The sequence below is a fragment of the Monodelphis domestica genome, chromosome 1 (assembly GCF_027887165.1).
Source record: "Monodelphis domestica isolate mMonDom1 chromosome 1, mMonDom1.pri, whole genome shotgun sequence".
NCBI classification, from domain to species: Eukaryota; Metazoa; Chordata; class Mammalia; order Didelphimorphia; family Didelphidae; genus Monodelphis; species Monodelphis domestica.
The window spans coordinates 549212482-549238467 of record NC_077227.1 but is presented as its reverse complement, the minus strand read 5'-3'; the positions used below and the strand labels follow the sequence as shown (position 1 = coordinate 549238467).

The window sequence follows — 25986 nt, the reverse complement described above, 5'->3', positions numbered from 1 at the left end:
TTTCTGAGGTCCCTTCTAACCTTCTTTCTACAGTTATCATACCTCACTATTTCCACACCATTCCCCTAGTTCATTCCCTTGCTAATGACTTACTGTCTTTGAGTATTTATAAACATTCAATGAAAAATTATTTGGTCCATTTAAAAGTTACTGGTGCAGCACTTTGAGCTTTTGGGAGGAAAATCCCTGTGAAAATTTAATAAGTAATTGAAACCATAAATAAAACCAAGCCCAGAGAAGTCATATGACTTCTCGGAGGTCACAAAAGCTAGTCTGTGTCGCAGCCCATGCTTAGAGAATGGTTGATTTAAGTTCAGGACATTGGCAACACACTGATCTACACTCTCTATTTTCCTTCTACTCCTCCCTCCTCCTACATCTCAAGAAATGCCTGTTACTGGGCAGATTTGATTCTAGGAATCACTGTTTCTCAGCTTGCTTGAAGCAAAGATTCAGGCTACAGTCAACCTAGCACAGTAGGTGGGATTGTAACTGCCCCTACGAAACCTTCCCTGAATAATTATATAAGATTTAGAGTTGGAGGGGACCTTATGTGTCATGCCCACACCACCACCCTTCCCCTTTCCATGTGCACACATCCCTCGATTTACAGATTAAGAAATAGGGGGTGCAGACACCAGCTGACAGAACTTGCCCAGTATCCCACAGGCAATACATAGCTCTCAAGATTCAAATCTAGGGCTTCTGAATTCAAGACCACTGTTCTTTCCAATTTACTAAACTCCTGCCCTTTGTTTCCACTGCCAGATGTAATAGAAGAGCTCTCCAAGGTGGCTCTCTGTTTAGGGCATCAGACCTGTGGAAAAAGGATGATAGACCTAGGGAAAAATAAACATCACCAATAATCCCCCTCCTACTAAGAGCAAAAGCTGGACAGCACCATTAATGCAGCCTTCCAACCCTCCTGCCAGAATTAACCAGAAAGCCCTGCTTTTGCTTTTCCAGAAGGTTTTCATTTGTTGCCTTCTGTCTCCCTTGTCTTTGTTGCTATGGAAGACTGACATAGAGCAAAGCTCAGCACAACAGAGGATTCACAGCATCCCTCTTCTCTTTTCCCTTTCTGCAAGGGGAATGCCCAGTGTATTCTGAGACCCATGATTGCAAGACGTCAATAGACTGAGGTAGCTATGTTTATTAGCAGAGAATGCCAGGCAGGACTCTGAAGAGGTGGCCTTGTGTACAAGTCTCTGTCTTCCTTTTCACCCCATTGCACCCCATGCAAAAGAAATATTAAATATTATTACAATGGATTATAGTCATTTTTGTTCTTCGTCAGCTTTCTATCCTACCCCTGAATAGAATATGTATGTTGGGGATAGAATTGGCTGTATACATAGGTGTACTAATATCCTGTGATATGATTTCATGAGAGTCCCCAGGCAGCTCTCCCAAACAGACTGTCACTGTGCCTTTTCATTCCAACCAAGAGAGAGCATGCCTTCTTTTAGGTCAAGACATTGCTTCCACAAATCTTAATTTTTAAATGCAAATGCCTCTGGGAAGTATAATTAATCTTAGATCATTCATTCACATCTCAACATGAGTGAGTTAGCACATAGAATGTGAGAGCTGAAAGGCATTTTAAAGAGGATCATTGGATTTACAGCAGAAAGGAACTATAGAATTTATCTAGTACAAACCTCTCATTATACTGTAGAAGAAATTGAGATCTATAGAGAGGAAATAATTTGCCCAAAGCCACAGAGGAGAGTAGGGATTAAAATTCAGATTTGGGGACATTGACTTCAATGTCCTTTTTATTATATTGTATTATCTTCCCCAAGAAGAAGACATACTTTGCTCCTCTGCTTAGAGTAAACAGGTATGTATGTACATGTGTGTGTTTGTGTGAGAGACAGAAATAGAGACAGAGTTAAGAGAGAATTTATTAAACCCTTAATATATGCTAGATACTGTTCACACTGAAGTACAAATACAGACAAGCAAAATACTACCTGGTTTCAAGGAGCTTACAATCTAAAAGGGGAAAGACAGTATGTGAAGAACTGGAAGCAAAAGTGAGGGGGGAGTTAGATAACTTGGTTTGAATATGGCCAGAAATTCACATGGAGGCTTGTTCCATGAAAGATAAGTCACATGTTAACCTCTGAAAACTGAGACATTTAGGGAACAAGTCCAAGATTAGTGATGAGAAAGGAGGAGGAGGACAGTCGTAGTGTAGGCAGCATATGTGGAAGTGACCAGAATTACATAAGAAATAGTATAACAATACTTCAATGGAACTCTGACCTCATCCAAGTAGTTATTTTCTCCAAAAATAGGACATTCCCTCCAGAATTTATGGTTGGTAGTCACCTATCCCATATGACTCTCCCCTTTTCTTCCATATATTTATTATAAGGAGTCTAGAAAAAATATTCTAGGAGTCTCCCTCCCTTATACTTTTTTAAATTTTAAAATTTTTTCCAAATTACATGTCAATACAATTCTTAATAATCATTTTCTGACATTTTGTGATCCATGTTCTCTCCCTTCCTTACACCCCTTCTCCTCCCCAAAGTGGCAAATATTATGAGTTGTTTGTGTGTTATCATGTAGGACATATTTCCATTTCCATCATGTTGTAAAAGAAGACACATAATGCTTATACTAGAAAAAAATACATGGAGGAAATAAAGTTAAGAATGGCATACTTCAATCTGTATTTAGACTCCATAAGTTCCTTTTATAGTGGTAGATAGCCTTTTTCATCATTAGTCTCTTAGAGTTATCTTGGATCCTTGTATTGCTGATGACAATTAAATCTTTCACAGTTGATGACAATTAAATGATGACAATTAAATCTTTCACAGTTTATATGATGATTATAAATAATATAAAATATATAATATAAAATTGTCATTACTGTATTTTTCAACTTTTATTCATAGTACTTGGATACCTGTGGAACCCTGAAGCTGGCTTTCACTACTGTTTTGTGACTCACCAGTCATTCTTAGAGGCATCCTTTATATCAGGGTTCTTAGGTCCATGAATTTGGATAGGAAAAACTTTTTTCAATAACCTCCACCTAAAACTTAGCATTTCCTTAAAATATTTAAAAACATTATTGGGAAGGGTCCATAGATTTTTTGAGTCCATGTTCCCAAAATTTTCAGAGTTCCTACTTTATCCATTATCTTGTGTAATTCCTCAATTATAAAATGTTGTTTATCCCTACCATTGTCTTTTAACTAATCCTCAACTTCAGTTCTTTGGAGATTATAATATTTCATGACTTGAAGTCATAAAACATATCAGTAAGAATATTGGTATTAAAAGATAGTCTTTTGTTTCAAATAGCTGCTTGAGTCATTAAAGCAAATGAAATTCCCCAAAGGCAATCCAGTCCAGTATCCTCCTCCAGCTCAGTTTTTCGCCTGGCTCATTGAAGTCCCTGTCTTAGATGCACTGATCAACAAGTTCAATAGATTGCCCACCTGATTGTGTAATATAGTCTGAAAAATAGGCATTTTCATCATCCATTTGTCCTTCTCCTTCCTGTTTTTCATCTCCCTCCAAATTGTAAAAAGTTCTGCATTTGGAGCCTTGATTCATATCCTCACTCTCTCATTTATCTGTGCAACTAACTTTGGGCAGATAATTTTACAAATCATTGTTAACCTGAATCAAACTAGACTCCCTAGACTTTGGTTTCCTCTGAACTCCTTTTTGGAAATAAATTCTAATGATCTTGTGTGGGATAGGTAGGCATAACTTGCTCAAGTAATTATGAATCTTCTTTAGGTCTCTAAGATTCCTAATAATAATTATAACTTCCTATTTTAAAGGGTTTTTCTTCAACAGTGAGACAGGTAATATGTTATTTTCATCTAGAGGGTTTATTGGGAAGTGGTTGCAGTTCAAACTTTTTTTTGAATTAATCAGAATTACTCTTCCATTTCCTATAAGGTAGATAGGTTAGACAAAATGTAATAATACTATTATTCATCTAATTACCAGGGTGTATGGGGTGCTCAGGGAGGGGTAGTATCTCTGGTACGGAGGGCTTGTCATGCCCTCCTAGGGCAGCTCTCCAGCCTCTGACCCTCACCTGACACCCAGCTCTCACTTGTGGCTCCCAGTAGCTGCTAGCATGCGGCAGCGGCCACACCCTGGGCAACGGCTTCCACAGTCTGGCCAAACCTTGTGAGGGTAGCCATCGGGTCGTCATGGACCCCTGGTGAACCAGGGCTTTGCTCACCCAGCATGTGAAGACTGCTTCAGCGGAACAGGCGGAAGAAACCAACAAGAAGGTTCAACAACTGAGATGGCAGCACAGCAAGGCACTGTGGAGTGCTTAGGGCGTGTTGGAGCACAAAAGACAACACGGCCATCCAATGCAGCTGAGGAAGTCTCCAGGTGTAACGACCTTTCGTGCCACTGGACCCAGGCTTCCAACGCTGAGAGAGTGGGACTGTCTCTGTGCATCAACTTTTCCACTTAAATCTTCATGCACAAGTGTCTTTGTGCACAAAAACACACAAAGACAATAGTCATCCTCGGTTACCAAGAGACTACTATTACTACTATCGAATTACCATTACTTGATAATAATACTAACAACTTATTATTTATAATTAATTACTCTGGAAAGTTGGACTTACCCAGGCCCCCATTGGATTCATGCTTTCATATTCCAGAGAATTAGTCTGAATGAGTTGCAATTTCAGGTTCAGAAGCCTAGGGCCAAGTCAAAGCTAAGAATTCCCTGATAAGAGATCACTCACTCACAGAGACCACCTGGTTGGAAAGATAATTCTTGTTAGAGGCTCTCAAATGCAAAAGAGATGTGAAGTATCAGCTTAGTGATAAGTAATGAAGAGAAGGCATACACTACCAGGAATCTACCTACTACTACTTGTAAAGACTGGATTTAGCTCTCCCCAGATTATAACAATGAAGATACCTAGCTCTTCCTTTATTCTGAAGATTAAATTTTAATCCCCTGATTGTAATAATGAAGGTACTTACCTCTTCCTTTATTGGGAAGATTGAATTGTAATCCAGTCTATTTTTAGATTTTAATCCCCAAAAGGTGATAACTCAGTATTTTAAGTAGATCTACCCATTTTAACTACAAAAAGGTGTTAAGTAACTACAAAAGGTGAACTAACCAAAAAAAAGGTGTTAAGTAAACCAAAAAGGTATAATCTAACCAAAGAAGGTCCTGGAGAAAACTGTCTACTGTGATTGGTAGATGTGAAATTTAGGAGAAGTGACACAATACAAAAAGATCTTTAAAAAGAGGATCAGAGGCCAGAAGAAGATATTTCGATTCGATTCAATATTCAATTCAAGATTTGATTTGGATATAGGATCTCTGACTCAGAGTTGAACTGGAAGAACTGGACCCCTGGAGGAACTCGTGCAGGAGACCTCAGACTGCTTTTCCATTTTAGATGGTCACTGTTGGTGAGTGAAAGGCTGGCTTAATCTCCAAAAAAGGCCCATCCTCTTGAGACATTTTTCCCCCTGACTGGGGCTTAGAAATTCTAACTGATATCAAAAGAAGCCAGAGATCTATCTCTCTCTCTCTTTCCCCTTTTCTCTCTTCCTTAATATCTTCCCTCTATTGTAAATAAACTACCATAAATTCCATTTACTTTTGTAATTCATTTTGGGATTTAGAAATTAAATCCCTGGCAACCACCTATAAAAATATTCAGAGTCCAACCACAATTAAATTTTATATACTATGTCAAATAAAACATGGATTTATAACTAGGTAGGTGAAAGACAGTATTCAAGAATGCTAGAGCCAAAAACTGACAAGAAACAACCCCTGTTACCAGTAGGTGATTAAGTTAGATCATTTTTTATTATTTCATGACTTTCAAACATTCTCATATTAGTGATTTCTAAAAAAGATAGGAAATGGCACAAGTTTAAATGGGAGGTTACAGCAGAGACTACTTCAATACTAAGAAGATATTAGAAGAGACTTAGAAGTAGCTCAGTGGTTGAGGGCATTGGGTCTAGAGCTAGGAAGTCCTGACTTCAAATCCAACCTCAAATATTTCCTAACTGTGTCGCTTCAGGCAAGTCCCCTAATCCTCTATGTGCATGCCTGACAAAAGGATTCAGTGGACTCATTGGAAAAGGCTAACTGGAAAAAGAAAACACTCCAGTATCCTGCCAAGAAAACTTCATGGAGTCACAGAGAGTTGGACAAAAAATAAAAAGACAGAAACCACTTCAACATCCAGAAGAAAGTTCTAAGATTCTATGACTCCACAAGCCCAAATACTTGGCCCCTGGGATTAGATTCTTACCTCTGACACTTGCTACTTGGGTAACTTCTGGCAAGCTTCTTTGTTTCTCTGGACATCAGTTCCTTTACTTATAAAAAGAAAGGTTCAGAAGAATGATCCCTACAATCTCTAATATACTGTGAATATCATCTAAGAGAAACAAAAGGAATGGGCCCATCTATGTGTCTCCTCCCTTGGACACACACACACAGACACACACACACACACAGACACACACACACAGACACACACACACACAAAAGAAAGAAAAACAACATACATCACTCCATGCTTGATAATTCTGTCCAGAAGCATCTGCGAGCAGAGCATGAGAGGGCCATGAGGCAGCTGGCCTCGACACAGTCTGCAGGCAAGCAAGGGCTGTCAGAAGAATTGTTTGATATTAGAACAGAAAGACAGATGTGCTAAATCCCCAGTACAGGAGTCTCAATTAGTTTTTTAAAAAGAACACAAATTAACAAAGAGGGAAATTCTGGTCAGTGGCAAGCAGTTCATGTGTGGTTCCATTGCTATGGACTCTTCCAAAGAGCATGATGAGTTACTAAGAAGGATATTGGTTTCCACTCAATATCTGTAATTCCTAGTGCTGTGAGATCACCAGTGGGTCTTATTTATATAGAGAGAGTCAATTCAAAACCTCAAACAACAACTGAAAAGTAGTAAAATGGCAAACATTTGATGGTGGTAGAGAGAATGTGCTAAAATCCATTCTGTTTTTTCTCTAAGGTGCTTTGGATTTGATAGAGGAAGAAAGAAGAAAATAGAACAGGTCTTTTGTGTGAACTGGAATTCACAAAAGAGGTGCTCATAATCAAGAAGTTACAGTGCACACATGTCTATATTTTGTGGGTTGTTCTCATTGTTCAGTCATTCATTCTTATCCAACTTTTCATGACCCTGTGAATCACAGCACAGCAGGTCCTTCTATCCTTCACTATCTCCTAAAATATGTTCAAACTCATGTTTGTGACTTCTTTGACATTATCTATCCATCTCACCCACAGCTGTCCCCCTTCTCCTTTTGTCTTCAATCTTTCCCAACATCAAGGTCTTTTCCAATGAGTCCTGTCTTCTTATTATGGGGCTAACATATTTAAGTTTCAGCTTCAGTGTTTGACCTTCCAATGAACAGTCTGAATTAATTCTTTAAGTATTGACTGATTTGATCTCTTTGATGTCCAAGGGACTCTCAAAAGTCTTCCCTAGCACAATTCAAAAGCACCAATACGGGGTGTGTATGTGTGTGTTCATATGCCTGCAGGTACACAAAGAATATATATTTAAAGAGTGACAGAAAGACAGGTAGAGGCTTAGACAAGTGTGTCCAGTAGACAGAGATCTGGCCTTAAAGTAAGAAATACCTGGGTTCACATCCTACCTCTGATATTTATGGCCTGGATAAATCACTTAATTTTTCTGTGACCTCGGCCGGTAGCTAAATTTTTAAGTTGCAAAACAGTTATGGGTTTACATTGGCAAAGAGTTTGCTTAGGTATGAGTTTCTGATGTCAGTGAAATCGCAAGTCCAGATTAATGCAAATAAATATGCACATATAATATACATATATGTATAATATATCCATATATACACATGTGTGTAAACAGAATGAAGTAGAGTTGTAGAAAGGGCATTAGAAAATGAAGTCATAATTCAATTCATAAAACAATAAGCTTTTATTAAGTTCCCCTATAGTGTTCTAGACATGGTGCTAGATCCTTGAAATACAGAAATAAACAACAAAGAAGCAGAAAACAGTTTCTGCCCTCAAGGGCCTTAACACCTATCAGAGAGAGGGACATACAGAAATGTACACATATATTGGCCCTTGGAACCACAAGGTACATTTATTTATAAGGCAGAGTCCTAGAGACAGAATGTGGGGGATAATCAACAGTACTCCAAATTTTTAGAATTCCTAGAAGGTGGTATATTCCACCAGGTATTTCCTGAGACTTACTATGTGCCTAAGATCATTTATTACTGTAGAGGATAAAAAGAAGCCCAAAAAACAGGGTTTCAGCTCTTGCAAAGTTCACAATCAAATTGGAGAAGAAAAATGAACTCACAAAATGGAGAATTATACAAGAAAGGAAACAGAGCATGGATGATAGATTTAAAATTGCAAGAGATCTTCAAGATTCACATTTCTAATGGTCTCATTTTGTTATTGAGAAAACAGGACCAGAGTTCAATGACTTACTCAAGACAATAAAGGTAGATAATGACAGAGTCAAGAGTAGACTTTAGGTCTTCTGTTTCCAAAGGTATGCTTTCCATTACATTATCACCTTTGTCATGAACTCTCAATATGACTGGATAAATCTGGCCCTTAGTTTTACTCTTTAATACCACTGATCTGGTAAGTCAAGATTTCTAGTCATTTCCATTTTAATTGTTATTGTTCAGTCATTTCAGTATTGTCCTATTATTTGTGACCCCATTTAGGGCTTTCTTAGAAAAAATGCTAGAATGATTTACCATTTCATTCTTCAGCTCACTTGACAGATGAGGAAATTGAGGCAAACAAGATTAAGTGACTTATCCAGGATCACACAGCTAATTAGTATCTAAGCCCAGATATAAATTTAGGAATTTAAGTCTTTCTGTCTCTAGTCCTACTACTCTCACTCTCTCTCTGTCTTTCTGCCTTTCTCTGTCTTTCTGTCTTTCTCTGTCTTTCTGTCTTTCTCTCTCTCTCTGTCTTTCTCTCTCTCTCTCTGTCTTTCTCTCTCTCTCTCTCTCTCTCTCTCTCTCTCTCTCTCTATATATATATATATATATATATATATATATATATATATATATATATATATATAATATGTGTGTGTGTGTGTAGATAGATGGTACAGTGGATAGAGTGCCAGGCCTGGAGTCAAGAAGACCTGAATTTAAATTTGACCTCAGATATTAGCTGAATGACCCTAGGCCAGTCACTTAACCCCACTTGCCTTAGTTTTCTCATCTGTAAAATAGACTAGAGAAGGAAATGGTAAATTGCTCCAATATCTTTGCCCAGAAAAATCTCAAATGAAGTCATGAAGAGTCATGCATGAATAAAACAACAGAACAACAATGCCCATGCACATACACACATCATTTCTACATACATATTTGCCTATAACAATTTCATAAGATCACAGATTTAGAACCAAAAGAGACCTTGGAGTCCCTTGTCCAACCCTGTCATTTTATAGATGAGGAAATTCAAGCCATAAGAAGTAAAGAGACTTGACCAGAGTCACTCACAAAGCAACAGAGCCAAAGACTGTAAATTGAATGCTCTTTCTACTTTACCAAAGATCCAGGGTCATTAAACTAGATTATCTTGAAAGCTCTTTCCACTCAGAGCCCCGATCTCTAAGCTTGCCATTTGAGAACCCAAGTGACAAGATTCAGAGCAGTGGCTCATGGCCAACGTATTGCCCACAGGACATCAAGTTGTTCCCCAACAGTAACTGACAAAGGTGGTCTGTGAAGTCATGGAAGGATTTTAGCTGGGTCAGTGGAGGGGGCACCTGCTCTTTGCAGTCAGATTTTGAAGCTCATTTTGAATATTAGTGTAACTGTATATTTTATGGGAATGTTCAGGATATTTCCTCTGCAGAGGAGAACTCTAAAGAGCTAGCTGAAATGCCAGTCGTGTCAGAAGCTTGCACTATACATAATGATGAGGAGCAAACTGAAGATGCCCAGATTCACTTGGAGATTGAGAACTTGAACAAGGAGTTTATGGTGGGAAGCGAAGATGACTCCCTAATGAATTGTCACTGGCAGCCTCAGGACACTGTTGTGTGAGAAGCAGATTTGCCCTTCCCCCTTTCTGGAGTTTCACAGATGACATCATCTCCTGTGGATTACATGGCATGAGCCTGGACTTGACCCAGAGGTGAGGATTGTGTGAAGGAAATCAATGAGTGGACTGGGTCCCGAGGATAGAGTGGCAGCTGGAAAAGGGCAGCAATACAGACGAGAGATCTGGAGACAGAGGGCAGGGCAGATGTCCCCTGCACTGCTCCCTGAAGAGAAAGTCACAATTGGCTCCTGAGACTTGATATGTGAAAGTTCATGGGCAGAGGCAAAGTTTGATAAACTGAGGCAAGAGCAGATTTCACTCTTCTCTTCTGTGTTTGTGGCTGGCTGTGTTTCCCTGAGGGCAGGGCTAGGGGGCTCTAATGGTGGTCACAGAATAGCAAGCTAAATGGAGCAAATAGGAAAGTAACCTATATATCTCTCCCCTAATTTTTCCATCTTTTTCTCCTACTGATTTTGATTAATAAAAAATTATTCATTTACACCCAGTCTAATAATTTTCCCCCTTACATTTGCTTCTGGAATCCCAAATAATATTCAGGGGTCATTCTGCAAAAACAGAAGAGTTCCCATCAAGGTGCTATCCAGTGGCTACATGGGTACTTTTTGTTTTATGTGGGTCAGAAGTCACATTTTGTTTTATTCTACTGACATTTGTTTGAACAAAAATTTTTGGACGTCTGAAGAAACGGTAAGATAAAGAAGAATTATCTCCATGAAAATAAAGATATTTAACCAGTAAAAAAAAACAAACAAACAGGGGGTACCTATATGATTCATCTGGCATAACAGCTCCCATTTATGCCTTCATAGACTGACTTTGCAAGTTGCAGCCACTAAAGAATTTATCACTCTCTGGCCATCTTTTTTGGCAAAAAGACACAGATGGTGAATTAATGGTCCATCACTGCACCTTTACCCTTATTAGCCTTTCCAACTTGGTATGGGCTTTTGAAACAGGCACTCCACTGGCAGAGTCTTCAAGAGCTCAGTTTGACCCCACCCCACCTCCAGACCATGCTATGGTCTTTAGAAAAGGAAAGAGCCACTGCAAATTCACACAGTGTGACTGTGAGCAAGTCACTTCTCTTGGTGACTTAGCTTGCTCAGCTAGATGAATGTATAGCTCACATAAAATGAGGGAATCAAGCCAGTTTATCTCAGAAATCCCTTGCAGCACTAAGATATTTGCAATTCTACCTTTCTTATTGTTTGTTCTATATTGCTTTTACCTTGCTTCAATTGCCCTGAAGGCAAAGATTGAATTCACTACCTTTTATTGCCATCATCCCTTCCTTTTCCCCCTCTCCCGTCAAGTATTGGATATACTCTAAGTGCTTAATAAATGCTAGATGAATAAATCAAAGAATGGCTAGTCCCTATACAATAGTTTGGGGGCCCATTTTGCCTTGCTCCCCTAAGATGGCACCTAGCTGGCCTCAGCCCCTCAGCCAGCAGCAGAATCATAAACCCAAGCAGGGTGGAGGGCAAGGGCCTTGGGCTCAGCTCTGAAGGCTAAGATGAGCTCCAAAGAGCCTAAAGCACACTTACCAGATAGGGAAAAGGTAAAACAGGTGGAAGAGACATTATCAAAATGCCAGCAAGCATCCTCAGTGTAGAGTATTGGTCTTTTCCCTCCCCCACCTACATGCATCCAAATATACACATGCATAGGCTTTCTGGAAACAGCATGGATCCTGCTCTCCCTGCCTCCCTCCCTCCCTCCCTCCCTCCTCCCCCTTCTCCCCTGCAGGAGGAGCCTGCTTTCTACAGTCTAGGGAAAATGAAAGCATCTCCATTTCTAAAGCTCCCAGCCCTCCCTACCTTTGTGATTCCCCTTTAAGGAGCTGGCTGGCTTTTTGCAGACACATGGGGCTTTCCCAGGCCTGCTCTCAGCTGTCTATTGCACTTGCTGTCATCTGGTCAAAGAAACTGCTGGGCATGGGCAAGGTGCCAGCTTGGCCCCAACTCTGCTCTGTGGCTGGACTGACAGATAAATTGGCCCTGGAGGGGAAGAAGGAGGATGAAGGAAGAGGGGAGGGAGCAGAAACCAGGGGGGAAGCATAGAGGAAAGAATTTCAAATTCATTTTTTTTCTGTTAAACCTAACTCTGATTTTCTAAGGTTCATAGCTGTAGCTCTGCAGGGCGCCAAAGCACTAACCAGGAGAGCAGGCAGATGGTGCAGAAGAGGGTAGGAGCAGACAAAAGGTTGAATCCATTTAAGTTGAGGAATGTGGTGGGAAGGAAGGGCTTCGGGAGGGAGGGGAGTGGAGTGGGGGAAGAAAGGGAACTGTCCATCCATAGTAGCCAGGAGGAATAAAGAGGGACAACACTCCTCTAGTACCCAGGCTCCAGCCAGGTCCAGGCAACCTTGGGGCCAGACTGAGTGGGGAGAAGATGGAACAATTCCCATCTGGCCTCCACAGAGTTGGGCAGAAATTTGAAGAGTCCTAGTGTGATTCAGCAATGCCATACAAGTGTGACCCCGACCTGGTATGGTAGACAGAAAAGAAAATTGAATCTGAAGTCAGTTGGCTTGAGTTTTAATCTCAGCACTGCCACTCAGCTGCGGGGTTATTTTAGAGAAATCACTTAGGGTCACAGGAACGTAGGGTGGATGGATTCAGAGATGGAGAGAATCTTGGAAACCATCAAGTCCAATATTAGATTAGATAACTGAAGCCTAGAGATGTTTTCTAACTCCTCCACAATCACATAAGTAGTAAGCGTCAGAAAAAGGATTTGAATACAGGTCCTCTAAGTCCAAACCCAACATAACTTTCTACTGCTACTCCTCAGTTAAATAAAAAATAAAAAGTTGTAAATCTGATCATTTTTATGTTCCCCTCTAGCTCTAAAATCCTACAGTCAACTGAGACAACATATACACAGCACTTTGAAAACCTTAGAGTGCTATATGAATGCTAGCAATTATTTATTAATTATTATTCCATTACTCTGTTGTTATTGTTGTTCAGTTGTTTTCAACTGGCTCTTCATGATGCCATTTGGGTTTTTCTTGGCAATAAGCCTGAGTAGTTTGCCCTTTCCTTCTCCAACTCATTTGACATCTGAGGAAACTGAGGCAAATAGGATTAAGTTCACTTAACTGTTAAGTGTTTGAGACCAGATATGAACTCAGGAAGATGAGTCTTCCTGACTGTAGAACCGATGCCCAATACATAGCACCTCTGCCTAAACTCCATTTCTAGAAGTGCTATATAACAGATTATAGGCTCCAAGTACAAAATCTCTTGACTTCTTCATTCTAGAATGGATGATACCAGTGTGTCATATGGAGATTAGAGACACTTAAAAGACACACTCATGTGTGTATGAATGTATTTATCACATATATCACATATACTGTACATACACACATATATGTGTGTGAGAAAAGAAAGGAAGATGAATACACATCTGCTGTGGGAAAGGTGTTCTACCACGTGGTATGGAGTTACAAAGAAGCATAAGAAATCAACCAAGAACTCAGGAAGCTGACAAATGAGCAGGAGAGACAAGATATATTCTCGGCTAGGTGATCCAGTGGATAGAAGGCTGAATTTGGAATTAGAAAGCCCTCAGATCCTATCTCAAACACTTAAACTTTTCTGTACCTCCCTTTTGAAGAGACAGAGATAGAGTCAATTTTATTATCATGCTTATTTCAAAAATGTGAATTTTTTCCCAATAATATTGATATTTTAGGCAATATTTTGAGCTTGCTTATGAATGATGTCTTTTGTAAGAAACACTGAAACGAAGTAAATTTTATTGCTTCATCCCAAAGCAATTCACCCTTTCTTAAGCAAACTTCAGGTCTTTTTCAAAATAAAACACATGGCTTTTTCTGTCTATTCTATAGAACTTGAGAGCTGGAGAGCCAAGAAAGACTGGTTCTGGACCCCACCACTCCTACCTCCCAGCTATAGAGGTGCAGACAGCCCAACTTTTAGAAAGCTTTGCCAGCCTAACTGGCCTGGTCTATGAGAAGTGGGTCACAGGTCAAGTATAGTCCAGGATTAGAGATGCCACTATTTTTTTATTGTAGAATTCATGTATTTCGTAACCATTTAACATGTTTAAAGTTGTGCTACAATTTTTTATTTGCTATATTATAACAAAACTGATTATATCTAGATGCAGTCAATCCTCAACTTTCACAGGGTAACATTCCTAGAAAATGGCACAAAAGTCAAAAATGCAAATGCTGATACTTTGAACTTATGGCACATAGGGGGATAGGTTCCTGAGATCACCAAAAACTATCATCTTGAATTAGAGATTGCTAAAAACATATACTTTTCTGCATACAATTACTTATAACAACATGTAAATTTGACTTTCTGGAGTAGAATCAGAAACATTTTTCTGAATACTTTTCCCCTTTTCGTGAATATAAATATATGGTTGAAAGGTGTCTTTCCTATTCAAAAAGTACAAAAAAATGATATCACTGGTGATGTGTTTTGACTTACACATAATTTGGATGTAAGTGAACAGAGTTGCAGAAAGTCATTAGCCTCACTCTTTCTTTCAGAGTCATCAAAGTTCAGTGGCAAGATAAAAGTCAAGCCTACTGGTGATGCCTCTGGATGCATAGCTCTGGAAGGCTTTGGTGTCTTTGATGCCTGAACAAGCTCTAAAAGCATCCCACAGAACCTGCTTCATGGCCATTGGAACAAATGATTCTCATCTGGCCCCATTCAGCTAAGCTTTCACATGTCTGCCCTAAGTCCCCTACAGGGTTTAAACCTCAACCTGGTTTAACCTGCCTGCCAAGACACTTTCACCAGATTGTGGCTGCTGCACATGTTACAGTTTCTTGGAGTCACTGGTGAGAGCTGGGGGTAGGTGGACACCAAAGGAGAAAAACAGCCACACCAGAGCTACTAGTCTTCCCTGAATACCTTGTAGACCCCATAAAGTTATAAGGAATCACAGATCTGTTAACACTAAACTTGTAGTCAACAATGGCTAGAGACATTCTGGCATGAAGTGTATCTAATACCTTTATTTTCTCACTAATCCACATCATTTACTTTGCCCATTTGGGCTTAGAACACAAAGGATTTGCTCTATACTTTGGGGGCATGAAATCTGAGTTTTAAAGGAAAAAATGAAAATATGTTATTGCATGCCCAGAGAGCTCTTTACAATAGTAGGGTGAACAAGAGAAGTGAAGAACTTAGTAGGATACCAGCCACTCCACAAACTTCTGTATATCTTGCCCCTCACTTTTTTCTTTATTGTGCATAATATTAACATGCTCCATTGCCAATGCAAAAGTGAAAATGATGGAATAAAATCACCCAAAGGCTTGGAGCCTCAAAAGTCAAATGCTGTAAAGTTGAAGATTGGTTGTATGACTATATGGATATGTATTTATGAATGTCTGAATGTATGTATTAATTCATGTGAGTATATTCATCCTCATTCTCCCCTTCTCTCCAGTTTCAGTCTTTAATCACCAGTTCCTTACTGGAAATTTCAAATTTCATGACCTAGAGTCATCTTAATTGCAATATGTCCAGACTGAACTCATTTTTTCCTTAAATCTTCCCTCTTCCAAACTTCTGTATTTCTTTTAAAAAATAAAAAAAAAAGAAGTACCACTATCCTTCCAGCCTCTCAGGTTTGTAACTTTATCATTATTTTTAATTTCCCATTCTCCCTCACATCACATGTCCAATCAGTGCCAAATCTTGTTGTTTCTAGCTTCACAAAAGTTCTTACATCTGACCTCTCCACTCACAGAGCTACCACCTTAGCTTGAGCCCTCATCACCCTCATCACCTCTTGCTTAGATTATTGCAATAGCCTACTAATTAGACTAGCTGAATCATCTCTCCCCACTCCAGTCCATCCTACACACTGCTGCCCACATGATTTCTTAAAGAGCACATCTGACCATGTGACTCATCTATTGAATTAACTCCAGGGTCTTCCTGTTACCTTCAGAATAAAATATCAACTCATATATTTCTCTTTTCAAATACTTCTGAACCTGCCCCAATCTATGTTTCCATTCTCAATGGATGTTACCCTTTCTTCTGCATCTAGTGATCCAATCAAACTGGTCTTCTCTCTGTTCCTCATTCATGATACTTTGGCTCCAGTCCATTTCATTGATCATCCTTAATGTCAGGACTATACTCCCTTCTTTTCAGCCTCAAAATTCCTCTCTTCCACTAAGATTCGGTTCAAGCATGAACTTCATGAAGTCTTTCCTGATGCCCTAAGTTTCACTGTTCACTTTCCCAAACTAACATGTTTAACTACTTTGCATATATTAATAGTCATTTATTTTGTAGTTATGCTGCCCACACATACATATGTGTATGTATATAAATATATATGTATAATATATTAAGGTTGCCTTCTCCATTAGAATGCAATCCCCTTGAGAATTGGATCTCCAATGCCTTATTGGTTGTTAGTGCTAAATAAATGTTTGTTGATCAACTGATAATGCTATGCAACAACAAATTAACATGACATAGTTCACTTATAAGATGGATATTTGTTCTGCAAACCCACCAACACCAGTGCGCTAAAGGGGTTCAACTATATTCACAAAATATAACAATTGTTGTGTCAGTGAATATATATATATATATATACATATATATATATATATATATATGGGGTGTATGGGGTGTTCAGGGAGGGGTAGTATCTCTGGTATGGAGGGCTTGTCGTGCCCTCCTAGGGCAGCTCTCCAGCCTCTGACCCCCACTTGACACCCGCTCTCACTTGTGGCTCTCAGTAGCTGCTAGCATGTGGCAGTGGCCACACCCCGGGCAATGGCTTCAACAGGCTGGCCAAACCTTGTGAGGGTAGCCATCGGGTCATCGACCCCTGGTGAACCAAGGCTTTGCTCACCCAGCATGTGAAGACTGCTTCGGCTGAACAGACGGAAGAAACCAATAAGAAGGTTCAACGGCTGAGAGGGCGACGCAGCAAAGCACTGTGGAGTGCTTAGGGCATGTTGGAGCACAAAAGACAACACGGCCATCCAAAGCAGCTGAGGAAGTCTCCAGACGTAACAATTTTTCGTGCCACTGGACCCAGGCTTCCAACACCGAGAGAGTGAGACTGTCTCTGTGCATCATCTTTTCCACTTAAATCTCCTTCACACACAAGTGTCTTTGTGCACACTCATCTATCATAGATGAAAACGCACAAAGACAATCGTCATCCTTGGTTACCGAGAGACTACTACTACTACTATATATATATATATATATATTATATTATATTTCCTTCTTCCTTGATGTTATATATGAATAAAAGAGAAAGGCAATACCTCAAAGGTCCTTTTTTTCAAGGAAGAGTTAACTGTGTGACAATCTAGGTTTCAGAAGTATCACTAGTCATGATCTTTGTCTAAGTTTCTCAGGCCAGTTACCTTCTTTCATAGTCTACTCAGGCCAGTTACCTGATTCCCTGCCCACAGGTAGACAAAGAATAATGAATTTCCCCTTTTTAGATTTCTTATTCTGGTAAGACCACATGGATAACATGTAGTTATATATGCTGCTTAATGGGCAACTACCAAGGGTGCCATATCCTATTCAAGGGCTAGAGAGCAGGGGTTAGTATCCTCATGTGTAGTTGAAGACCTGATTCAAACAATCTTTCAAGGATTCCAACTGTGGCATACAGTATGAAATTTGCTATCAAACTATCAAAGAAAGGACAAGAAGAGATCATCATCATCATCAAGGAATTCCTGCCATGATTTTCATAGGTTTCTGCTTTTCTAATAAAGAGAAGTCTCAGATGATTAAAAATCCATTACTATCTGGTTCCTCTTTCTCCATCTCATACTATTTTCTCAGATATCTAATATGTTGGACAATTCTCTCCACCTTTTGCATGGGGTGTATGTTTTCTTTCTTTCTTTCTTTTTTGATGAGTGCAAGTTGTTATGTTTACCATCTGTCAAATACCCAAGGGTCTGTGTTGAGGGGCATGTCAGCTATATATCATTGACAAGACCCTTTTGAGGAAGAAGTGATTTCCTTCTGTCACTGAAAGGAAGCAAGATCCCCAGTGGAATATTCCTGACAAGGACATTTTGGGTAGAGCAAGTGTCATGAGGGAAAGAATGGGATCAGAACTTCATGATGAGGAAATAGGGGGAGTATGAGCAAACTGGAAGGAGATGAGAGATTCTTCCATCCTAGTTTTTCTACCTACTTGTCCATGTATGCAGAGAATGTTTATATCTGATTGTCACTAACATTTCAAACCATAACATCAACCAGTGAAATGGATTAAAATCCTGGAGATCAATATTGATCACAGGATTATAGAATGCTAAATCTGGAAAGTACCTTGGAAATTATTTAGTCTTATCCTTTCTCTTTATACATGAGAAAACTTTGAACTGAGGATGAGTTCTGGTTTACCTAAAGTCACACAAATAGTAAGAAGTTGAACCAATTACCCCATTTTTCTATGTATCTGTGCCTATCTACCAAAGCATCTGCAGATAGTCTAGTGAATTAATGTATTCTCTTCTCTTTTCCAAGCAAAAACTTTGTATTTTAGCAGGGGCCTCTTAGCAAAGATGCCTTCCCCCAAAAGAATTATACTAATGATAAAAGAGTTGTTTGGGGGTAGAGTAAGATCAGTGACCCTTATTTTCTAACTATTTCTGGGAAAGGTTTTTTTTTTAATTTTATAGTATTTTATTTGATCATTTCCATGCATTTTTCATTAAAGACAAAGATCATTTTCTTTTCCTCCCTCCCACCCCCCGTGGCCGACGTGTGTTTCCACTGGTATCATATGTGTTCTTGACTTGAACCCATTGCCATGTTGTTAGTATTTGCATCAGAGTGTTCGCTCCGAGTCTTTCCTCTGTCATGTCCCCTCAGCCATTGTAGTCAGGCAGTTGCTTTTCCTTGGTGTTTCTATTCCCTCAGTTTGTCCTCTGCTTTTGGATAGTGTTTTTTTCTCCTTGATCCCTGCAGATTGTGCAGGGACATTACACCACCACTAATGGAGAAGTCCATTACGTTCGATGATACCACAGTGTGTTTGTCTCTGTGTACAATGTTCTCCTGGTTCTGCTCCTCTCCCTCTGCATCACTTCCTGGAGGTTGTTCCAGTCTCCATGGAATTCCTCCACTTTATTATTCCTTTGAGCACAATAGTACTCCATCACCAACATATACCACAATTTGTTCAGCCATTCCCCAATTGATGGGCATCCCCTCATTTTCCAATTTTTGGCCACCACAAAGAGCGCAGCTATGAATATTTTTGTACAAGTCTTTTTGTCCATTATCTCTTTGGGGTACAAACCCAGCAGTGCTATGGCTGGATCAAAGGGTAGACATTCTTTTATCGCCCTTTGTGCATAGTTCCAAATTGCCCTCCAGAATGGCTGGATCAATTCACAACTCCACCAGCAATGAATTAATGTCCCTACTTTGCCACATCCCCTCCAGCATTCATTACTTTTCATAACTGTCATGTTAGCCAATCTGCTAGGTGTGAGGTGATACCTCAGAGTTGATTTGATTTGCATCTCTCTGATTATAAGAGATGTGGAGCACTTCTTCATGTGCTTATTAATAGTTTTGATTTCTTTATCTGAAAACTGTCTATCCATGTCCCTTGCCCATTTATCAATTGGGGAATGGCTTGATTTTTTGTACAATTGATTTAGCTCTTTATAAATTTGAGTAATTAAACCTTTGTCAGAGGTTTTTATGAAGATTTTTTCCCAACTTGTTGTTTTCCTTCTGATTTTAGTTACATTGCTTTTGTTTGTACAAAAGCCTTTTAATTTGATGTAGTCGAAATTATTTATTTTACATTTTGTGATTCTCTCTATGTCTTGCTTGGTTTTAAAGTCTTTCCCTTGCCAAAGGTCTGACATGTATACTATTCTGTGTTTACCCAATTTACTTATGGTTTCCTTCTTTATGTTTAAGTCTTTCACCCATTTTGAATTTATCTTGGTGTAGGGTGTGAGGTGTTGATCAATTCCTAATCTCTCCCACACTGTCTTCCAATTTTCCCAGCAGTTCTTATCAAATAGTGAATTTTTGTCCCAAGACCTGGGATCTTTGGGTTTATCGTATACTATCTGGCTGAGGTCGCTTTCCCCCAGTCTATTCCACTGATCCTCCTTTCTGTCTCTTAGCCAGTACCAAATTGTTTTGATGACTGCTGCTTTGTAATATAGTTTGAGGTCTGGAACTGCTAGGCCCCCCTCATTAGTGTTTTTTTTTCATTATTTCCCTGGATATCCTTGATCTTTTGTTATTCCAAATGAACTTTGTTATGCTTTTTTCCAAATCAGTAAAGAAATTTTTTGGGAGTTCCATGGGTATGGCACTAAATAGATAAATAAGTTTGGGCAGGATAGTCATTTTTATTATGTTGGTTCGTCCTACCCATGAGCAGTTAATGTTTTTCCAATTGCTCAAGTCTAGTTTTAGTTGTGTGGCGAGTGTTTTGTAGTTGTGTTCATATAGTTCCTGTGTTTGCCTCGGGAGATAGATTCCTAGGTATTTTATTTTGACTAAGGTGATTTTGAATGGGATTTCTCTTTCTAGTTTTTGCTGCTGAGCTGTGTTGGAGATATATAGAAAAGCTGATGACTTATGTGGGTTTATTTTGTATCCTGCAACTTTGCTAAAGTTGTTGATTATTTCAATTAGCTTTTTGGTTGAATCTCTAGGATTCTTTAAGTAGACCATCATGTCATCTGCAAAAAGTGATAACTTGGTCTCCTCTTTGCCTATTTTGATGCCTTCAATTTCTTTTTCTTCTCTAATTGCTACTGCTAGTGTTTCTAGTACGATGTCAAATAATAGAGGTGATAATGGGCATCCTTGTTTCACTCCTGATCTTATTGGGAATGCATCTAGTTTATCCCCATTGCAAATGATATTAGCTGATGGTTTTAGATATATACTGTTTATTATTTTTAGGAATGACCCTTCTATTCCTATGCTTTCTAGTGTTTTTAATAGTAATGGGTGTTGTATTTTATCAAAGGCTTTTTCTGCATCTATTGAGATAATCATGTGGTTCTTGTTGGTTTGCTTGTTAATGTGGTCAATTATGTGGATGGTTTTCCTAATATTGAACCAGCCCTGCATCCCTGGTATAAATCCTACTTGATCATGGTGGATGACCCTTCTGATCACTTGCTGAAGTCTTTTTGCTAGTATCCTATTTAAGATTTTTGCATCTATATTCATTAGGGAGATTGGTCTATAGTTTTCTTTCTCTGTTTTTGACCTGCCTGGTTTTGGAATCAGTACCATGTTTGTGTCATAAAAGGAGTTTGGTAGAACTCCCTCTTTGCTTATTATGTCAAATAGTTTGTATAGTATTGGGATTAACTGTTCTCTGAATGTTTGATAGAATTCACTGGTGAATCCATCAGGCCCTGGGGATTTTTTCTTAGGAAGTTCTTTGATGGCTTGGTGGATTTCATTTTCTGATATGGGATTATTTAAGAATTCTATTTCCTCTTCTGTTAGTCTAGGCAGTTTGTATTTTTGTATATATTCATCCATATCACTTAAGTTGGTATATTTATTGCCATATAATTGGGCAAAGTAATTTCTAATGATTGCCTTAATTTCCTCTTCCTCAGAGGTGATGTCCCCCTTTTCATCTTTGATGCTGTTAATTTGCTTTTCTTCCTTCCTTTTTTTAATTAGATTGACCAGTACTTTGTCTATTTTGTTTGTTTTTTCAAAGTACCAGCTTCTTGTCTTATTTATTAAATCAATAGTTCTATCACTTTCGATTTTATTAATTTCTCCCTTAATTTTTAGGATTTCTAGTTTGGTTCTGGGAAAGGTTTTAAGGACATGAACATCATGAGGAATTCTAGCATGGGCGGGGGGGGGGGGAACCAACTCTCAACAACAGCCTTTGTCCAGACCATGTTCAGCAGTTCATGTCACACAGTACAAAACAATCCTCTGATGAGTCTAGCCTCCTAGATTCTAGCCAGAGCTTGACTCCTATGAAGAGGTGCCATTTCTGGATCCTGGTTCAGAAAACTTCTCAGGGAAGGAAGCAAGAGGGACAGGAAAAAAGAAAGGAAGTAGAAATCATATCTACTATGGTAAAGGTGTTCTTTCAAGTGCTGTGGGGATAAAAAGTAGTAAAAGAAATTATCCCAGATCTCAGGAAGTTTACAACCCAGTAGGAAAGACATGGCATATATTCAGCTAGTAAACAAGATAGAAAGTTGGACTTGGAGTCAGAATATCCTCAGTTCAGATTTTACCTGAGATATAAGCTGTGTTGCCTTAGTCAAATCCCTTTAAAAAAATGTCTCTGAGCCTCAGTTACTTTATCAATAAAATATGGAAAATGAAAAATTTGCAAAGCACTTTGCAAACTTTAAAATACTATATAAATGTGAGCTGTTATTATTACTAATGACTCCCATTCCTATAGTACTTTAAGAATTACAAAACATTTTCTTTATAATAATCTGATAGATTATCATCTCTATTTTATAGCTAAGGAAATTGGCCTAGAAAAGGTAAAATACTTGCCCAAGATTACACAAAAAGTCTATACCCAGGAATTTGGAACTTGGAACATGACTACCCTCATTCCAGATCTAATGGTCTTTCCATTATCCAACCCAATAATTAACCAATCAATCAAAAAGCATTTATTAAACTTCTTCTGTGTGCTAGGCACTGTGCTAAGTGCTCTGGATACAAAAAAGAGGGAAAAGACAGTCCCTATCCTCAGACCTTACAATCTAATGGGGGAGGGATGACAATATGCAAACAAAGATATATAAAGCAAGTTTTACATAAAATAAATCAGAAATATTTAATAGAGGGAAGACACTGGAATTAAGAGGGATTTGAGGAAGGAATTCAGTAAAAGATGGAATTTTAGTTGGCAAGGAATCAAAGATAACGTTAATGCAGAGCAGAAACAATGTTCTCTGAATTGGAATTCAGAGGAAGGAGATACCACTGCATGGAACAAATCATTGTAAGAGATCACAGTGAGTCACCATGCAGGAGGGAGAAGAGGTGAACTCCAGGTGGCCACCATCTTGCCCCAGATAAAGAAGCAGGCTTCTTGCTAAAAATTTTTAAATAGAATGTTCATGGATGGGAATTCAAATACATGAAGCTGGGAAAATGCCTTCTTAATAATTAAAGTGAGGGAAGCTCCAAGTTCAAACTCTGTGAACTCTAAGCTTAAAAATTCATCTCATGAGCATCTTAATTTAGAAAGAAAAAAGTTAAAAAGATTCTTTTTAACACACACAGCATGGCATAGTTGGTAAAGTGCTGGGCCTAGAGTCATGAAGACCCAGTTTCTTCTTCTGCCCTGGACCCTTACTTGCTCTGTGCCCATGGGTAAAGTACTTAAACTCTTTGGGTCCTTCTGCACTTCTAAAATGGGAGCGGACTGGAAATAGGGAGTTATAAGAGCATCTACCTCATGCTTGTTGTGAGACTCAAATGTACTTTGCAAATTTAAAGCACTTTATAAATGGCAGTTATTAGTGCCCTCCAGATGCCAGCACCTTTATAAACAGCATTTTTTGAGCCAAGCCTACATGAATTTTAAAAACTGCATATTAGATTCTCTTTGATTCAGACAGGGTACTCAAATTTAAGGGAGAAAGTGCTTGGCAAAGATGCATAAACTGACTCAGGTTCGCCAAAAGAAAACAATTTGAAAATTACTATGAGACACCATGCCAGGCCCAAAACACCATCAAACCAATCCCTGCTACTATTCAGAAGTGCACCACAACAGAGCATATATCAGTGCTTACAAGGACACTAATAATTGCAAATCTAATTCATTCCTAAGGAATGGGCTAGAGTACATTTTAAAGCAATGCTATTATACAAATTCACTTAGGATGTACCATTGGAGAGAGAAGCATGTGACATGAGTTTAAACAAATAACTTGACCTCTTATAACCTTAGTTTCCTCATCTGTAAAATAGAAATAAAAATATTCTCCCTAATAGCCTCATGTGTTTGAAGTCAAGATCCAATGAGAGACAGTGCTGACTATGTGACCCCAGGAAGGTCATACACATTTTCACTGTTCTAGGTTACTCTCTAAGACTAAATTGCAGAGAGATATACGACTTGCACTGTTAGAGGGAGTTTTCCTAAAAAAAAAAATCACAGCTCCATTCCTATTCCCTACGATTTAAATAATCCCAAAGGTCCCCCAAATATAACTATCTCCCTCAACAGCCTAGCCAAGAACCTCAAATTCTTACCATTAGTCAAGTCTCTGGTTAAAGTGGTAGCACTTTGTAGGGTAGTAGTAACCCATTGTACTGTTACTAGTTATTAATACTTTCCTGAAATTAGTTTATCAGATTTGTCAGTTGAGTTAGGAAGTGAAGAAGTCAGGCATGAGAAATTGAACTTCTTGAGAAGGGTGGATCTTGCCCTGAATGCTGCTGTAGATAAAATTATATATGAAAAAGAAATAATTAATTATAGTCCATGTGAAGATCTTAGATGCCTGGGAAGGAAGTAAAAAGAGAGAGCAATATACTAAAAAATGGAGCTTGTCACTGAAGGTAATGAAACAAGAGTTTATCTGTTTTCCCAATTTTGTCTTAAAATAGCCTTGGCTCAATGGAACCAAGATGGAGGAGTAACTAGAGTGGCAGCTCCATGTCACCACTAGAATCCTCTCTGACCAAGATTAAAATATTACCACAAAATGAATACAGGAGTAAAAGTATCAACAAGGAGATAGAGTGAAACAACTTTCAAGGAAAGGAAAACCCAAAAGGTTGGCAGACAACATCTGGAATACGGTGGTGAGAGGAGAGAAGAGCCAGCAAACCAACAGAAATCACATGATTATCTCAATAGATGTATTAAAAGCCTTTGACAAAATACAACACCCATTCCTATTGAAAATATTAGAAACTATAGGAATAGAAGGACCCTTTCTCAAAATAATAAACAGTATATATTTGAAACCATCAGCAAGTATCAACTGCAATGGGCACAAGTTAGAAGCCTTCCCAATAAGATCAGGAGTGAAGCAAAGATGTCCATTATCACCGTATTATTTAACATTGTAACCAAAACACTAAGGATAGCAATTAGAGAAGAAAAAGAAATTGAAGGGATTAAAGTAGGCAGTGAGTAATCTAACCTATCACTATTTGCAGATGATATGATAGTTTACTTAAAGAATCTTAGAAAATCAACTAAAAGGCTAGTGGAAATAATTAACTTTAGTAAAGTTGCAGGATACAAGATAAACCCACATAAATCATCAGCATTTTGGGATATTTCTAATAAAAATCTGCAGCAGGAGTTAGAAAGAGAAACTACATTTAAAATCACTCAAGGACATCTGAGTAAACATGGCTGCAATCTACACACGAATCACTTCCTCTCCCCCAGCACCGAACAAAATAGACTACCTCAAAAGAGCATAAAAATCATCCTTGGAAGAATGGAGGGACTCTCTAGAAGGCCACAGCAACAAAGGTACATGGGTTTTGAACATTTCCACACTATAAGAAGGAGAAAAAGCATGCTCAAAAATGTGAACTGAGCTGCCCTCCCCCACATCCCCCACGGAACCAGAGTAGGGGCCAGCATGCTCACCAGAGACAGTGAGTGAGAGAGGACTGTCTCTGCCTGGGGGGGGGGGGGGCGGCGCACACCAAGATCCTTGGGATCTAACGAGGACTGCCAGGGAACTATCCCTCAGACTTTATTACAGGAGACTCCTGTGCACAGGAGAGAAGAGACCACAGAGCATGGGAGCTGGCCAGCACACTAACAAACCAGGGCACTAACAAACTGCAGAGTCGGGAAAAAAACAGCCTGAGGCAAAAATCATCACCACTTAA

General features: G+C 38.9%; 1 long non-coding RNA gene across 4 annotated transcripts in view; it reads right to left on the bottom strand.

The window, feature by feature from the left end:
- The window catches only part of LOC103103804 (uncharacterized), a 43720-nt gene extending 34029 nt beyond the window's left edge, over positions 1-9691 (bottom strand). For all 4 annotated transcript variants that reach the window (XR_008915513.1, XR_001626748.2, XR_008915514.1 and 1 more), the window contains exons 1-4: positions 9592-9691; positions 6556-6656; positions 6297-6363; positions 4629-4764 (exon numbers count right to left, since the gene is read on the bottom strand). This is a non-coding gene — a long non-coding RNA (uncharacterized LOC103103804). The remainder of the gene's footprint in view (positions 1-4628; positions 4765-6296; positions 6364-6555; positions 6657-9591) is intronic.
- Positions 9692-25986: the final 16295 nt, after the last annotated feature.